Raw genomic sequence first — 19,229 nt, 5'->3', positions numbered from 1 at the left:
GTTATAAAATAAAAATAAAATCTATGGACAGAATTTTTATAGTGTATTTGTTCAGATGACTGTTTGTGATGCTTGGACATTTTTGTTCTGATTTTAAAATCTTTATTTAATACTTTTGAAGTCTTCAGCTCCCTGAGGCAGCTCTCTGCCTTCAGGGAGCTTTCATTCCACGCTCCCCTGTGCCCGTGCTTACGCTAGCGTCCACCCTCATCCTGCCCCCACCCTGGCAATGCTGAGCATTTCAGTGCGTACTTCACGTGTTATTAATTGGCCAGGCAGCGTGAAGTCGCGGTCGGGGGCCGACCGCAGTCGATGATCCGTTTCCTGGCCACTCCCGGACCCAGCAACTTCAAAATTCTGCCCAAGAGGTATTAAAATCACCTATTATAATATGTAAATAAAGAGTCATGTACATGTTGTAGCTTCCTTTTGAGCAATTGGGCTGCCTGAGCACCTGACTTAGCATGTGATAAACCCACTCAGTGAATCATGGTGCAAACAAGCATCAGTGACTCTGCAGAAATGCTATTTAAAGGACTCAACACGACATATAGATTAGTTGCTGTCTTATCCTTTTAGGCTGCTGCTTAATATCTTGGCAATTTTTTGCTTATTTGCTGCATTCTGCAACTAAATTCAGAAAACCTTGACAAAGGTTTGTCAGTGCTGGACTGTTTTTGTCTGACTTCAAAACATTTTTATTGCAGTCATGAGTGGGGTGGTAGGTTTGCCTTTGGGGCTGGATGACAAGAGGGAGGGTTGAGGAGCACCTGAGAGAAGGGGACAAGGAGGGTACTGTACTGGAGGCCACATCAACAGGAGATCTTCAAGGAGCACTTCAAAAATCTTGACTTCACAGAGCAGCATTGTAACAACAAGGCACCTTTTCCTCTCTGTTGAATTGGGAATATCAATCCCTCTTTGAAAACTCTATTCAGCCCTTTAACAGCACGCTGACCTTTAAGTATGAAAATTGAACCCTTGCTCTGCCCTCTTTCTAAAGCTTGCACTGTAACCCATAACCTCCTTTGCCCAGCAATGTTATTGAAATGAGATGATCCTGAGTTTCTGATAAGCCAATCTCCTCTGCGCTTCATTGGCAGGCATAAGTTTCACTCTGTCGCATGAGACTCGTGATATCTCCAGACCAAGAATTTTTTTTCTATTAATTTCTTTGAGGACAAATGAGTAAAATGGATTATCCTTTCCATGCAAAGCAACTGATTTATCAATAACTGCACCATATGAGAAAATGGAAGGGCTAAGCTGTAAAAAATTGTTCAAGTTGTGTCACAAAAAGCTCATCATGATGGTTATACCCAATCATTAATGCTTTTAAATTTTGAGTGTTATTGATAATTATTACACATCCCTTTTTCAGATTGTGCTGAGGAGAGGAAGATACTATCAAAAGTGACGGCTATAGATACCTGATGGATAACAATTCTGGTGTTTGGAGCACTTGAGGGGCTGAAGGTTATTGATCAGGATTGCTGGTTCAGGTAACATGATTAGAAGGGTACATTGCGCAAGCATTTTGCAATCTTGGAAATGGTGTTGTATCCTGAGGGACGCGTTTTCTTTGTGATACAAAATCTATCAGTAAAACCAATTACATGCATGAATGCTTCTGCTCCTTCCTCCAATTCTCCTGAATTTCCAGCTTTGTCTTTTTAGAGTGGACCCTCTTTTGATGCACCAATAGTGATGATGGAGGTGCTTTAATTCTGTACTTCAATTCAATTGGGATGAATAAGAAAACCCTCAAATACAGATAAGTTCTGGCTCACTTCTCTGGGAGTCATTGATGTGAAAAGATATAGCCCAAAGGTCGAGATTTCACTTCCCATCCTGCTCATAAAATGTTTTCTTCAGAAATGAGTTCTTTCTCATTCCAACTGACCTTTTTGGGTTAGTAGAACAATGCAAGATTGTGTTGATCCATCAGATGTTTTATGCAATCTGACAAAGAATACTTCAGGGTTAAGTATAATAGAACATGAACTGGAAGAAATCTTGATAAATATGTGAAACTGATGGAAGAACCCAGCAAAATACCTTAAAGAAACCTAAGAATCTTTGGGGCTTTTTGAATTATCCTTTTATGCAAGGCAGCTGATTTCTCAGCAACTGCAGGTCCTCCTCCCTCTCAGCATGTGTGGCACCTCCCCACCTGCCAGAGCTAAGAAACAGCAAGGGGCTGCAATCATTGGTAGGAGTTGTTTATAGGCCACTAAAGAGTAGTGGTAATGTAGGGCACGGTATAAATCCAGACATTAGAGGTGCATGTAACAAGTGCAATACAGTAATCATGGGCAACTTCAATCTACATGTAGACTGGGTGAATAAAATGAGCACTCATGCTGAGGAGGATGAATTCCTGGAATGTATACAAGATAATTTTGTTAGAACAGTATGTTGATAGACCAACTAGAAAAATGCTATTTTAGATCTAGTATTGTGCAATGAGAAATGGATGATTAATACTCTCATTGTAAAGGAGTCTCTAGGGAAGAGTGACCATAATATGATCATATGCAAAATAAGGAAATGGCAGAGAAACTAAACAAATATTTTGTGTCTGTCTTCATGGAGGAAAATACAAAAAAAGTCCTGGAATACTAGTGATCCAAGGGACTTGTGAGAATGAGGAACTGTAAGGAATTAATATTAATGAAAAAGTAGTGTTAGAGAAATTAATGGGACTAAAAGTTAATAAACTCCCTGGACCTGATGATCTACATTCCAGGGTGTTGAAAGAGTGGCTATAGAAATAGTGGATGCATTGTTGGTCATCTTCCAAAATTCTATGGATTCTGGAAAGGTAGCAAATGTAACCCCATTATTTAAGAAAGGAGGAAGAGAGAAAACAGGGAACTACCAACCTGTTAGCCTGACATCAGTAGTAGGGAAAACACTAGTATCTAGCATGTGAAAATGCAAGTATCCAGGATGTGATAACTGGGCACTTAGAAAATGATGGTTGGATTGGGCAGAGTCAACATGGATTTATGAAAAGGAGATCATGTTTGACAAAAATGACATTTTTTGAGGAAGTAACTAGCAGAATAGATAAGAGGAACCAGTGGATGTGGTGTTTTTGGATTTTCAGAAGGCTTTTGATTAGGTCCCACACAGGTTAGTAAGCAAAATTAGAGCACATGGGATTGGGGGTAATATACTGGCATGGATTGAGAATTGGTGAATGGACACAAAACAGAGTGCAGGTATAAACGGATCTTTCATCTAGGCTGTGACTAGTGGGGTACCGCAAGGACCAGTGCTCAGGCCCCAGCTATTCACAATCTATATCAATGATTTGGATGTGAGGACCAAATGCAATACTTCCTATTTTGCTGATGAAACAAAACTTGGTGGGAATATATGTTGTGAGGAGGATGCAAAGAGACTTCAAGGGGATTTAGACAGGGTAAATAAGTGGGCAAGAATATAGCAGATTGAATGAAATGTGGAAAAAACGTGAAATTATCCACTTTGGTAGGAAAAACAGAAATACAGAGTATTTCTTAAATGGTGAGAGATTGGGAAGTGTTGATGTCCAAAGGGACCCGGGTATCCTTGCTCATAAGTCACTGCAACTAACATGCAGGTGCAACAAGCAATTAGGAAGGCAAATGGTACATTGGCCTTTATTGCAAGAGGATTGGATTTGAGTACAAGAGTAAAGAAATCTTGCTGCAATTGTATAGAACCTTGGTGAGACTGCACCTTGAGTATTGTGTAAAGTTTTGGTCTCCTTACCTAAGGAAGGATGTACTTGCCATAGAGGCAGTGCAACCAAGGTTCACCAGATTGATCCATAGGATGGTGGGACTGTCCTATGAGGGGAGATTGAGAATCTCCCTATATTGTCTAGAGTTCAGAAGAATGAAAGGTGATCTCATTGAAGAATAGAAAATTCTTACAGGGCTCAACAGGGTAGATGCAGGAAGGATGTTTCCCCCGGCTGGGGAGGTCTATGACTAGTTGACACAGTCTCAGAATAAGAGGTAGGACACTTAAGACTGAGATGAGGAGGACTTTTTTCACTGAGAGGGTGGTGACTCTTTGGAATTCTCTACCAGAGGGCTTTGGAGGCTCAGTAATTGTGCATATTCAAAACAGATCAAGAGATTTCTAGATATTAAAAATACCAAGAAAAATGGGGATAGTTGGGAAAATAGCATTGAGGTGGAAGATCAGCTATGATCTAGTTGAATGGTGGAGCAGGCTTGAGGGGCCAAATGGCCTAGCGCTGCTCCTATTTCCTAGGTCCTTACATTCTATTCTGCTCACTGGTGCACACCAAGTTCTAGGCCTCCTCACTCTCATTGAACATCACTCTGAATTTGTCATCAGCTATGGTCTGACTGCCCTGCTCTCCAGCCAGGTCGCGAGATTCCTTCTCAGCGGGTGTCAGTGTTCGTATGTCAGACAGACCTTCACCTCCCTTTGTCCTTTCTTTTGCACTGTAGACCCTTTTCTCCTGCAGGCAGAAGGGAAAAGTGAGTCCCCCCGACATAATTAACTGACCCCCTCCTCGGCTGACATCCTTCACGCTCATGAATGTCCTCAGGATGTCTCGTTCACGCGCCAATTCTCATGGAACTTGGAGGACACCGGCAAACACATACAGCCATTCATCATGAGGTAGCTGCTGCTGGGCCCAGCTGATCCTTCCCAATGTTGGGACCCATCACATTTTGCCCAGTGGGCATCATTCACTTACACTCACCCTGACAGTGTGGAGGAGGTTACTCTTCGCTTCTGAGGCTGGACCCATGCATGCTGCTGGACCCCATGGTTGCTAATCTCTACTGCTGTCTCCCTCCAGGCTTCCTTAGCAAAGAGACACACACCTCGGAGGGACCTAGATCTAGAGCAGGCTCGGATTCGCAACCTGGTGGTCACCGCACCGGACATGTATCTGCAGCAGGAGAAGGCAGGTTCGGCCGAGCTCCCCGGCACTTGGAGGACTGCTGGGGAAGAGGTATCCGTGAGGTCTGAGTCAGATGACGATCATCTGGATTAGGCCTTCTAACTCATCATGGAGAGTCAGCAGGTGGCGGGGGAACATCACCCAGAGCTGTTGGAAGCCCTCAATAGAGTGGCACGCGCATCAGAGGAGTGCGTCCATCTGCTCTCTGATGAAATGGTGCCCACATGTGCGTGTATGGTGATCTCCATGGGGAGAATGGCAGACATCATGGAGACCCTGATCCAGCAGAACGTGGAGATATGTGCAGACCCGCACTCCATCGTGGCATCCTACAGTGACTTCCTGCAGTGGCGATGCGAGAGGGAAATGGGGTATCTCGATGTCCCTCCAGGTGCTCCTTCAAAGTGTCAGGCCGGGGCCCCCCGGCACCCAAAGGGAGAAGGAGTGGCAGCTGGACACCCCTGGGTCATTCACTCAGGATTCTCAGAAGCTGTCCTCTCCAGCCGAGTCCCCTTTGTCTGAGACCCTCAACGTCATCCTCTGTCACCACGGATGGAGCAACTGGCTTGCTGGAGGATAGCCAAAGCAAGTCGGTGCCCCCAAGGCCTCGGCTCTCCAGAGGACCCACGCTAAAGGCATCAGAGGCAACAGGTCCAACCATTGCACAGGCTGTCTCCACCCCTGCTGTGGATGTCAGGGCAGCACCTAGAAATATAAGGCATTCAAAAGTTAAGAAATTCTGATCACAGTTGATCGCACGGGTGAACACGTTTTGTCACTTTACAATCTGAAAATATATTCACTTTCACTGAATAATAGTGTAATGGTGTCTTTCAGCTTCATTGGCAGGTTTTGTGAGTTCTCCCACTGCACAACCCCCTCATCAACCCCCACCTTACAACTAGCAGTTCGGCTGCATGCAGCCAGCCCATGAGTGATTCTGGAGGGAGAAGTGTGTGTGTGAGACAGGGCAAGCACTCTCCCATGCACATGGATCCTTCCTGTATCACACTCATTTTAATGTCCTGAGCATTTTCAATGCTGCCTGCTGGGGTTCTCTTTCAGTTGTCCTTCTGAGCTGACCTGCACCTCCGCCCGCCAAATGATCACATTCCCATGCAGCACCTGATCTCACCTACCACGACTCTCGTTTCACTTTCATTTAAGCCAGCATGGTAGTAATACATTTTTTCTTTTGCTCATCCTTTCCCCTCCCCCTGTCACCCATTTCCTTTCCCCCATCACTGTCGAGCCCCCTGGAATCACCTTCCACCACCCCCTCCATGACCTACCAGCCACAGCCCTTTTCCTTCGGGGATGTCCAGGTGAACGTGCACGTTCCCTTCCTCCCTGAAAATCCCACCCCTATCCACATTAACCTCCCAACCTCCTCCTTCAAACCCCCAGGGTCCGTGTCTGCCTCCGAGCCCCCACCAATCACACTCGCAGTCCCTTCTACCGATATCATCGCACCCTCATCCACCCACCTTACCGCCTCACCCTGCCCTCGGCCATTCTCACCATTCCCTCCTACCACATCCACCCTCAGTTCACTCCCCAGGAGGTAGACATGGACTCATCAGACTCAACCCTTGCACGTTCACTTGGCCATTGCCCCCTCCAGACCTCTTCCTCCCTTCGGCCCCCTTCCCCCCTTGGAACTCCTTCTTTCCCTGGAACTTCTTCCACACCTGGAACTCTATCCCCCCGCCCTCAGAGCTCCTTCTCCCCCTTGGAACCCTGTCCCTCCCCCAAACTTGCCCCCGCTCAGACTCCCCCACTTAGTCCTTCCCCCTTCCTGACTCCTTCAGACATCTTTACTCCTTCCCCATTCCCGAATATTTCCTCCACTCTTACCTTTTTCTCCGGTCTTACTCCTTAGCCCTTCCTGTCTCCTTCATACACCCTTACTACTTCCTCCAGCCTTACTTCTTCCTCCAGCCTTACTTCTTCCTCCAGCCTTACTTCTTCCTCCAGCCTTACTCCTTCCTCCAGCCTTACTCCTTCCCCTTCCTGACTCCTTCTTCCACCCTTACCCCGTCTCCTCTCCTCTCCTCACTCCTTCCTCCACCTGGACTCCTTCCTCCCCCTGACTTCTTCCCCTCTCCACACACCTTCCCCCCTCCGAACTCCTTCCCTTATATCTTCCACCCCCCTACACCTACCTTCCCAGTTGCTGTCCTCTCCCCCATTTCCCCCTCCTTCCTCGTAGTCCCTCCCTCCTCCCAATCTCTCCCCCAACACCTTCTTTCCCCCCTCCCAACCTCCCCCCGACATCTTCATTCCCCGCTCCCAACCTCTTCCCCAACACCTTCTTTCCCCTCTCCCAGCCTCCTCCACGATACCTTCATTCCTCCCTGGCACCTTCGTTTCCCCCCCTTCCAACCTCACTCCACCCCCCACCGCCACCGACATCTCTTCCTCTCCCAGTTGATCCGAGGTCTTCCTCTCCTACCCCTCGGTACATCTTCCTCTCCCTAACACAGCTGGATCTTCCTCTCCAGCCCCTCTACCATCATCTGTTGTGAGCAGACCCTCAACGGTGATTTTCCAACTTCTGTGAGCTGCTTCACGGTGGAGCCATGTCCATGAGAATCCACCCAGCATGCCATGGATGTTCCTGCAGAGTCCCATTGCTGTCAGGCTCCAGCATCTTCTGCTTCTCAGATGTCCGTGATGTGAGCAAGGCCCTGGTGGTGAGTCCTGACTTCTGGGCACGTCACACTTGTCAAGATGTGTTCTGCACTGATATGTTTTCCTGCTGACGTGGATGGACGATCCAGCATGGGGGGTGACTTTGGAGGGCTGGCCTTAAAATGATATGCAGGTGCATTACAATGAAGTTCCCGATGTCTGACGTCGGAAAACATGGTCTGCCATTGACAGGCAGAGCAGATGATTGCAAACTGGTTTCACAACGTACAGAAACCGATTTTTGGCCTTCTTGCCATATTGTCTGCTCACGCCATCCGAACATGCCCGATGCCAGCGGGCACGGAAAATTCCGCCCATTATTTTTTTCTAACATTCTCTACCATACCTTTTCTGGGGTGCCTTTAAGCTTAAATCTTTAAATTACCCTTTTCATTTTGCCCTCCTGCTTCATTGTTTTAAAGGCTGGAGATCATTTGCCAAGCTAAAAATTTATACCAAAATTCAGTTTTACAGTCATTCAAGTACTAAAGGGCTGAAGTTTGAAATGGGATTTGATGTAATCACTTCAATCTTCGATAGTTCCTAATACATCAAACAGGAAGAGGTTTCTGATCATAGAGTAAACTTGACTGCAGTGCTGAAATTATTCAAATTTTCTGTCCCAGCAGCAGAGTGATTCAAGCCCATGAATGTGAATTATGTGGTAGCTGAGGTAATGAGCAAAAAATGAAGGAGCAACATTAGTGCAAAGATGACCATTTATTCAGGAATTGTATCATCATAACCATTGAACAATTCAGCAAACCTAAAGAGTCCCTCGGCAAAAATCTACTTTCTTGACCACAGGAAAGTGCAAGGTGGCTTGGATGATGATTGCACATGAAACGAACATAGTTGTTCAATTTCCCCCAGTAATTGATGTAAATGTATCATTGATGTCAAAGGAATTTTAGAGATTAATTTCAATAATGACATTGGTCTACATCACAGTAAAGATGCCAAAAAGCAAGAAAAAAGCCAAACATTTCATGCTGCTTTATGCGCAATGTTCTGGAGCTATGTTGATTGGCCTCTGCCAGCTGCAATCATATTCCACAGTTTCAGGTATGACTAGACACTGGAGAGTTTTCTCTAAAATGTCTAATTATATCCAATACACTCAGCAACTTCTAAATGCCTCATTCACCAAATTTGTTGGACACTGGCATCCATGCCAACGTGTTTCACAACAGCACATAAAAGGTGTGCACTTGGCGGGCTGTACTTTGAGGGGAACCTGGGGGTCACTGTTGAACTTCAAGCTTGGATGGTGGGGGAAGTGGGGGGCAAGGGCAGACCTGCAGTTGAGGTGACTGGTGGTGGGTGGGGGGCAAGGGCAGCCCTGCGGTTGTATTCGGGGTGGGGCGTAGGGTGGGCGAAGGAAATGGCCACGCATTATGGTAGGCTGTATAAAGTGACCATTCCTCTGCAGCTGAGACAGTTCATGCGCAGCCACATTGATATGATTGGAGTCAGGCTTCTAACTTCTCTGCCCGCTCAAGCAACGCAGAGGCATCAAAGTGCCACCAAGTGCTCCAGAGTTTTTCACCTCTTGGGTACAGATTGCAAAGTAATAAATGTTTTAGTGGACTGCAGAGCAGTTGGATGACTTGCTAAAGCTCTCCACGGAGCATTCACTGGTGGAGACACTCACAGCCCCTTACAATGTCAGCATCCCAGTTTGGACCAGTCTCCCCCATGGTTCAAGCTAACAGTGCAGCCTTGCATTGCGGGTTAGGAGAATGCCTGCGCCTGAGCTGAGAGCACAACATGCAGTCCAATGGGCAAAGCTGCCACCAATCGATTGTGTAAGGTGGGGCGGAGGTGGGTGGGGTTTTAGGCAGCCATGCAGCGCGTTAATCTCTGGCCATCCAACTGGTGGCCAGCACGCTCCATGATGTATTAACGGGCCTTCATACTTAACCAGGACAGGTTCTTAGTACACCCAAGTTAACCCACGCGTTTCTGTCTTTCACCCTGCAAGAGGAGTACATCAGGGTCATGGAGCCTGTATGCCGTACAGACAGTGAAGACGACGGAGAAGAGAGCGACTTTGATGCCTGCTGCGCAGAGGGAGTGCAGCTTCCTTAAGAAGAAGGGGCGGCTGGGGCTCCTGCACACGCCACTGAAGAGCCACAGTGAGCTGTCGCTGGTTGGCGCTTAGCGACACCCAGGATCTATAGATGGCACCTTTCATTCCTGCAGATGACCAAGAATCAGTCTCATCAAAGACTGTGCATGTTTAGAGAACTGGTCGGTCACATCTGCCACCTGCTACAGGATTTGGCACAATGGGGACATGGAGAGCATCCACTGCCAGTGGCCATGAAAGTGACAGTGGCACTCAATTTCTATGCCAGTGATTTTTTTCAGGGCTCCACAGGTGACCTCTGTGGGATATCACAAGCCTCCACCCACAAATGCATCCTAGAGATCACGGATGCCATCTTCATGAGGGAACACAACTTTGTGCATTTCGCCTGGGACCAGGAGAGCCAGGATGCAAAAGTGATTGGATTTGCCCAGGTCTTGGGTTTCCCACAGGTGCAGGGTGCCATTGACTGCACTCACATGGCGCTCAGATCTCTGTTACAACACATGGTCAACTACATCAACCGTAAGGGATTCCATTTGCTGAATGTGCAGCTGGTGTGTGACCACCAGAAACGCATCCTGTAGGTGTGCGCATGGTTTCCAGGGAGTGTGCACAACTCCTACATTCTCAGTCAGTCACAGATCCCTGCATATTTCAGGATCCACAGAAGCTGCAGGGATGGCTCCTTGGGGATAAAGGCTACCCGAAGAGGACGTGGCTGATGATACCCATGCTGCGGCAGCAGGGTGACAGTATAATGAGGCTCATGCTGCAACTCACAGCTTGGTGGAGCAAACCCTCGGGATGTTGAAAATGAGCTTCCGGTGCCTGGACTGGACTGGTGGAATCCTGCAATACAGTCCGCAGAGGGTGTCACACATCATCGTTGCCTGCTGTACCATTTACAACCTGGCGCTGCAATGGGGTGAGGAGCTGGCTGAGGAGGAGATGGAGGAGCTGGAGGTCTCCTCGGATGAGGAGGACATCAATGGGGATGAGGTGAGAAATCCTTGAAGGCGACGATGACAGGGATGGGGCCCTCGCACTGGCCAGATGAGGCAGGCATGCTTGGGAGGCCTCATTGCTGCTAGACTTGTGGAGGATGATGAAGACATGCAGTGAGGAGGCTCCATAGATCCTCACATTGCATCCATGAACGTTTGACTCCAGTCTGGCTTATGGCAGTACACATACCCTCTGTGATAATGCTCCTGTCATGGAGACACAGTGGAGACCCTAATAGTCGCTCAATTACAGGAGGATGATAATGACGTGCAGTGAGGACACTCCATAGATCTTCACATAGCCTCTGAGGATGTCTGACTCCTGTCTGGCCAAGGGCAGCTCGCTTGCACTCTGTGATCAGGGTCATATCATGGAGACGCAGCCGTGAAACTTTAGAAGCACATGATCTGACTCCTTTAGGAGCACAGCCTCTGTGGTTACAGATGCTGAAGAGATGGGGGCCAGTCCCATCTTAAAGGTGCTGAGAGCACACAGAGAGAATGATGGAACTCTGTGGCGTCTGCCCACTACATTCTGGCAGTAATCACCGTCAAGGTGCAGGCATCGGTATTGTGTCCAGGGAGTGTGAGGCCGGACCATCACTTTGGTCTGAAGGCTGCACAAAGCACCGGGAAGAGACCCTGGACTGGAACACCTGCCTTTATCTTGTGCAGAAAGGTTTCACATCTGAGTAACATGAACACTGCTCATCAGAACAAGGAGCCATAGGCAGGGACATATTCTTGGGAGTTTATTGACAATAGTGAACAGTATGAACAAGTGGATTAACACCCATGCCCAGGCTGTGCAACTACATCTTCTTAACTTTCCTAACCCTGCCACTAAGCCTTGGTGCTCCTTGGCCATCCACAGTGGAGGTGGAGGCAGCCTGCTGACTGCTATGCTCTTTCTGTGATGACCTTGATGGGTGGCCTCTGGAGGACCAAGACCTGGGGGGCCCGGGTCTGCTTTGGGGATCCTGCTATATGGCAATGGCATCCTCCTCGGCCTGTGGAGTTGGAGCTGCCGAGGTCACAGGAAAAGGAGATTCGGATGGGCTGGACACCCCCGGAGTCACCTGGATGGATGGCCCTGGGTGGGGGCACATCTGCTGATCCTCCTCCCTATGGGTGCCCAAGGGCTCCTGGCTGACTCCTTGAGGAGAAGGGGTAGCCGGAATGAGACCGGGCTGCCCCACAACCTTCTTCTGTACACTGTTGGAGGCCAACTATGGCATCCGCGATGGAGTTCAGCCCGCACAGCAGTGCAGGAGTGACATCCTGGACCAAGGTCTCCATGGCGGCTGCCACTTACCAGTGTTGACCTCGGTGTGTTGGCATGCTGGCACTATCACCTCAGCCTGAAGGCGGACGGACTCCTCCATTGTGCCTTGCAATCTGAGGAGTGCAGCGGACATCCCTTCCTGATGTTCCCGAGCTTGCCTTTGCAGATCCAGCAACTGTGACATGACCGAATCCAGAGGCTCATCATCTGACTCGGAATCAGCAAACGTCTGGCTTCCCGCAGTCCTGAGTGCTGGACATCTGTGAAGTCCGTGCCGCTGCTTGCTGTGGATCAGAAAGTACGATGTACTCACCAGATTGTGACTCTGAGGCTATTCGAAAGCTAGGTCCCACTGAGTGTGTGTGTCTCTGCGCTGGTGGAGGGTGTGGGTAAGCGCTGTGATGGGAATTCAATGAATTGCCTTCAGATTTCTCTTCAGAGGTTTCTTCGGATCTTGATTGGAGGCCCTGGTTCGTGGACTCCGTCGGCTGTTTCCCAGATGTGCCTGCGGAAATAGGGGAGATAATTAGTGCATGGCAGTGGCCTGTGAAACAGGACACATCACTCACAGCATGGTTGTCTGATGGATGTTGCACTGCTGGATCCTCTCTTGGTAGAGCACCACCGACCTCACCGTCAGCACAGGAACGGTCCCGGTCATCGCCAGCCAGATGGATGGCTCTGTTTTCAAAGTCCGCGAGGACCTTGATTTCAGGCATTCCTCCACTGGTCTGCGACCTCTCCCTCTTGTTGTGTGCCAGCTTGTCCTTCATGAAAAGAGATGGAGAGTGTAAGCAAAACACCTGCAGGCCAGATGATGAATATGCCTGGCATGTGTGGGTAGTGAGTGGTCCCATGGATGGGACGAGGACAATGAAGTTGTTTGTGTGAGAGAGTGAATGGTGATGTCCCAGAAACTGGCAGTGAGTGAGGGCCTTGTAAATGTGTGTTGGGTTTCTGAATGCATGAGTTGAAATTGTGAAAAGAGTGATTTATGCTGGTGGAAAAGGAGAGATCATTCATCCTCTTGCGGCACTGGGTGGCTGTCCTCTTTTGAAGGATATTGGCCACTGCTGCCACCACCTCCCAAGCCTGATTGGTCATGCCATTGCCCATCCTGCGGCCAGAGCAGAGGTAGAGGACATCGCGGTAAGCCTCCACAGCATCCAAAAGGCATTACAGTGACCTGTCCCTAAATCTGGAGGCTGCAGTCTTTTCGCCTTTCATGGCATCTTCCCTGCAGCAGTTGTGGGCTGGAAGCACTGAGAGGTATATGCATAGCTGGACTTTAAATATGGCACCCAGCATGATGAAGAGGGGAGGTGATGGCATGGCGGGCGAATGAAAGCCCGCCTGCCATGGAAATGGCGTGTTTCCTGGGAATGCTTAAGTAACATGGTGGGCTTGAGATGATACGGCGTGAAAATCCGCCATTACGGCTGGTGGGTGAAACGTCATTTTGCCTGCCCACTACCACACTTAGAGCAAATCTGGGACAATTCTGCCCATTGTTTTACAGTTTCCTTCAATTGATGTTAAACATGAGGAGTACTGATTCATTAGGTGAGGGACAGATGTAGGCCGGAAGTTTCCTTAACCTTGTTTGACCTGCAGTTTAATGGCCTCTGGAGTTAATGTTGATGACAGGACATGGAGAGAGAGGAGTCTGGGATATAAGCTAATAGGTATAATTCTGTAAGTACATTCATGTTAAGCTGCTGCTGGAATGGTTTTTGGGACAGATGTTCTAACTTGAGCACCAATCTCCAGATGTTAATAAAGATGATGTTATTGCTGAAAGGTCATATTTTTGATACTTTGAAGCAATTGTTTATAATAGAGTGACTTGCTAAGGCTCTTCAGAGAAAACTGTCAACCCACGCATACATATGTGGATAGGCAGGTTCTTACGTTCTTATAGCAGAAGGTCATGAGTGCTAGTACACAAATCACCAAATCTATTGAATTAAACCTGACAACATTTTTAAAATTCTTCCACGGGACATGGGCATTGCTAATAAGGCCAATATTTGCTGCCCATCTCTAATTGCGCTTCTTGAACTGCTGCAGTCCATCTGATGAGGGTTCACTCACAGTGCCACTGGAAAGGGAGTTCCAGGATTTTGACCCAGCGGCAGTGAAGAACGGTGATATATTCCCAAGTCAGGATGGTGTGTGGCTTGGAGGAGATCTTGCGGGTGATGGTGTTCCCATGCACCTGCTGTCCTTATTCTTCGAGTTGGTTTGGAAAGTGCTGTCAAAGGAGGCTTGGTGAGTTGCTGCAGTGCATCTTGTTTACAGTACACACTGCTGCTACTGTGCGACTGTGGTGGAGGGAGTGGATGTTGAAGGTGGTGGATGGGGTGCCAATCAAGTGGGCTGCTTTGTCCTGGATGGTGCCAAGTTTCTTGAATGTTTTTGGAGCTGCACTCATCCAGGCAACTGGAGAGTATTCCATCAAGCTTCTGATGTACCTTGTAGATGGTGGGCAGACTTTGGGGAGTCAGGCGATGAGTTGCTCACTGTAGAATTCCCAGCCTTTGATCTGCTCTTGTAGCACAGTATTTATATGGCTAGTCCAGTTCAGTTTCTGGTCAATCTAGTTTCTGGATGTTGAGAGTGGGGCATTCATAATGGTAATGCTATCAAATGTCAAGGGGTGATGGTTTGATTCTGTTGTTGGAGATGGTCATTGCCTAGTATTTGTGTGGCACAAATACAACTTGCCACTTATCAATCCAACCCTGAATGTTGTCCAGGTCCTGCTGCATATGGACATTTACTGCTCCAGTAGCTGAGGAGTATGAATGGTACTGAACATTGTGCAATCATCAGTGAACATCCCCACTTCTGATCTTATGACAGAAGGAATGTCATTGATGACGCAGCTGAAGATGGTTGGGCCTAGGACACTATCCTGAGGAAAACTGCAGTGATGTCCTGGAACTGAGATGATTGACCTCCAACAACCACAACCATCTATCTTTGTGCTGGGTGCGACTCCTCCATCCAATGGAGAGTTTTCCCCTTGATTCCCTTTGATTCCCTTTGACTTCAGTTTTGCTAGGGCTCCTTGATTCCACACTCAGTAAAATGCTGCCTTGATGTCAAGGGTAGTCACTCTCACCTCACCTCTTGAGTTTAGCTCTTTCATCCATGTTTGGACCAAGGCTGTATTTATACTATGACAGAGTTTATCTCACAATTTTTGGTTGTTCCTCCATTACCCAAACAACTATGCTACATTATCCACTATTTCTTCAATGACCCACCTTCCATCATTAGATCGGGAGTTGGCTATTCCATAGTGTTCAATTCTCTGATCATGAAATTACCAGTGCCAATCTACAGCCGGATCTGGATAACCAAGTTTGAGTTGACAAGTGGCAAATAACATTTGAACCACAGAAGTGTCAGATGATAAGCACCCTGAATAAGAGAAAACTTACACATCTCCCCTGGCCTTCTAAGATGCCAGCATCACATCCCTCATCATCAATATCTGGGGACCATCACTGTCCAGAAGGTGACAGGACCACCCATTTTAATGTTGTGGCTGTAAGAGCAGGACTACGGCTGGCTCTTCTATGATGCATGGCTTACTTTCTGACTACTCAAAACCTCTCCACCAGCTACAAGGTTTAATTTGGGATTGTGGGGAATGTGGCCGTAACAACACTGAAGAAACTTAACACCATACAGGACAAAAGAGTTAATTTAATCAGGCCTCTATCACTAAACTCAATATCCACCCACTCCATCACAGTTCACTGTGGCTGCATGAGATGTATTGCAGCGACTCACTAAGTTCACTTTGAAAGCACCAAGATGGTGAGATTGTCACCACCTTCAAGCTCCCCATAGATTCACACACAATCTCGACTTGAACATATAATGTGGTTCCAATTATCACAGCTAGGTCAACATATTGGACTTCTCCATTGAACAACTTCATAGGAGAACCATCATCACAAAGACAGCAGCGGTTTGAAAAGGAAGCCCCTCTTATTAAGCTATTTTGGATGGGGATTAGTTACAGCCTTGCCAATGTCACTCGCATACATACCTTGAGCACATTTTTTGTTAAAAAGCGCATGCATTCTGAAAGTTACAGTCTGTAGGCAAGGCTGTAATTTTCAGGATGTCAAGTTCATTATGTTTTTGGCTTGTATGTTTCTTTGTTAAGCCTTGGCTCCCAGCATACTTCACCGCTGTTGCTGACTTGTTTAAGTGGAGCCATAGAGAAAGCTGAGCACCAATGTTGGTAAGGAAATTAAACGTTTTTGTGTTTTGGCCTAGGGAACACCACAGAGATGGAAGTCCAGCTCAGCATGTAGTCACCCTTTTAGTCATTGTCTTCCTTTAAAGGGCATAAAATTACAAATTTCAAATTACTTAAGATGTATTTTTCCCACAAGAACTCATGGAACATTCTTTTGACTAAAAAGTTAAAAATGTATAAGAGATTAATCTCAGATAAGTTTTAATGCTACTGTGCTATATAGGAAAATACCAGTTTGCTGAGTTTCTTGTTTTACTCTGGCATGGGAGATAATAGTATTTTCATGCCCTTCTCCTTCTAGATTTTTAATCTTTGTTATCATCCTTATGGAGTATCATTTTAGTATATGAGCTGCATAAAACACTGGTTTCTTGCAAACTAAAAACACACCAGTGCTTAAAGGGTTAACTGTTTATCCAGTGTGAATATATAATTCAGTCATTCCAATAATTGTTGTGATATTTAACTTGAACATACCTTACATTATTCAATGATCAGTACTCGTATTTATTACCATTTTGCAATGAAGGAACAATATCGAGTACATGGACACCTCAGTTACTGTGCATAGTTGTTCATATAAGGATGACAGTTGTTAAAGTAAAGGCTATCTTTTGGTTATGAAAGGTATTCCAAGTTGTATGCATTGATAATGCAGGAAACATTTTTCTCTGCTCTATCTTTCATATAAAAAAAATGAAGCGAGTTCAGTGGATACTGTATAGCTAAGACTATTGGGTACTTTTTAATATATTTTAGATGCAGATATTTTAAGAGGCAAATTTCCCCATTTCTTCAATTATTTATTCTACTTTCTGCAGCTGAGATGCAAATTATATGTCTGCACTTAAGTTTTTGCCATTATATTCTGAGCCTGTTTGCCAAGGCCTGCCAGGCATGACGTTTCACCAGTGAGATATATTGCAGTGTTTACTCCATGAAATGGCACATATTGGGAACTGGTGACTATATTCCACATCCAACATTGTGGCACCAAACAGCATGGCAACTTACAAATCCACTATGCCCAGGTTAGCTACCTCTATTGTATGAATTTTGACAATGATTGATGAAAGGCCCATCAATTCTGTTCTATAACCTTGACCTGTGTGCGATATGAACCAGCATCTGCTAAACTGCAAGTGTTCTAACCTTAATCCGTTGCTTAGGAGAGATGGAACCCTTAAAGACACTAACATTTCAGAACATCTAGAATTACATAGTGTCTCAGTGCAGAAACAGGCCATTCGGCCCAACCCCATTAAATTCACATACCCAAGGTTCCCAGATAATCCCAGCTATTCAAAAAGGATTGTTTTAATGCACATCAAAACCCTCTTGTGAATTATAGGTGTCAGTATAACTTTTTACACCACATCCACTTCTTAAAATAGAATTGCACTTGAAAAAATGCTTTCAGAATTGTTTATGCATAGAAAGGTTTAAAGAAATGTGGTGCATTGAAATCAAAGCTAGAATATGTCAGAGCTGATTTGATTTGATTCTACCAGATCTGCCACTTTTAAGAGAAATGTTTTACTATGTGTGCATGATGTGGTCTTGCCAGCCTTGTCTGTTTTGTGCACCTTTCATACAATTTGTTTCGTGTATTTTTAAGTACCATATTGGCAATTATATTAGTGAAGAATTTGTTCTGTTGTGTGGCTGCCCTTTTGGCAGCTGGAAGGAACTACAAGGGATATTAAAATAATTTCTGCTTTCCAAAGCGATAATAATTTTAAAAAATACTTTTATTTTCATTCAAATCTTCAAATTTTAGTCGTCAGAAAACTGATATGTGAAAGAGTTTTATCAGCATGGAATGCTGTTCAAATAGCTGGTTGTGAACACATACGGATGAATTTTGATTCTGTGCAAGTAGGTTTTGAATGAGTTAAAATCTTGATCTTACATACGTACATACGAATACACTATCACACATACTCATTACAACATCTGTTTCATCACTGCATAGTTAGATTTTTAATAAACCTCATAAGGAAGTTAATTAAAAAATGTACATTGAAAACTTTGAACCAGTGACAATGGGCTGAATGGCCCCCTTCTGTGCCATTTAGATTCTGTGAATTGTGTGTGCGTGTATGTGGATGAAAAGTCACAACCTGAAATGTTAACTCTGTTTTCCTCTCTCCACAGGTCCTGCCAAACCTGCCGAATATTGCCAGAATTCTCTGTTTTTATTTCAGGTTTCCAGCATTTGCAGTATTTTGCAAATTTTAACTAGTCAACTACACTAAGATAATAAGAACAACTTAAATTTCTCATTCAGGTAAGATATTGAATTCAAACTGTTTTTTTCTGTTTTGGCAGGTAAAAATCTGATCTTAACACTAAAGAGCATAAAATTCGGTCAGTATCTTTGCCAATAATCCTGCCTCAACAAATGGGAAGATGGTGACGTAGTGGTAATGTAGCAGTTAGTGGAATTTAAGTTAAATTAATAAAGCTGAAACATAAAGCTAGTTTCAGTGATGGAAACCATGGCAACTATCATCATTTGTTGTAAAAGCCCACCTGATTCACTAATGCCCTTAAAGGAGGGAAATCTGCCCTGCTCACCTGGTCTGGCCTACATGTGACTCACAGCAATGTGGTTGACTCTTAATTGCCCTCTGAGTGGTCTAGTAATCCACTCAATTCTTGTCCTTTAATGCTGAAATCAGCACCAAGATTGCCAAGGCTACAGCTGTCATGTCAAAGTTGAGAAGTTGACTGTGGACCAACAGCAAGCTAACCAAAAATACAAAGCTCCATGTGTACCAGGCTTACGTTCTCAGCACCCTCCTTTTACAGAGGCTAAGAATGGGCAACTTATGCAAGCCAAGAAAAGAGGCTGAACAGCTTCCACCTCTGCTGCCTTAGACAAATATTGGGCATCTCCTGACAAGACAGAGTGTCGAATATAGAAA

The sequence above is a fragment of the Cetorhinus maximus genome, chromosome 2 (assembly GCF_964194155.1).
Source record: "Cetorhinus maximus chromosome 2, sCetMax3.hap1.1, whole genome shotgun sequence".
NCBI classification, from domain to species: Eukaryota; Metazoa; Chordata; class Chondrichthyes; order Lamniformes; family Cetorhinidae; genus Cetorhinus; species Cetorhinus maximus.
Note: the sequence above shows the minus strand (reverse complement) of the source record.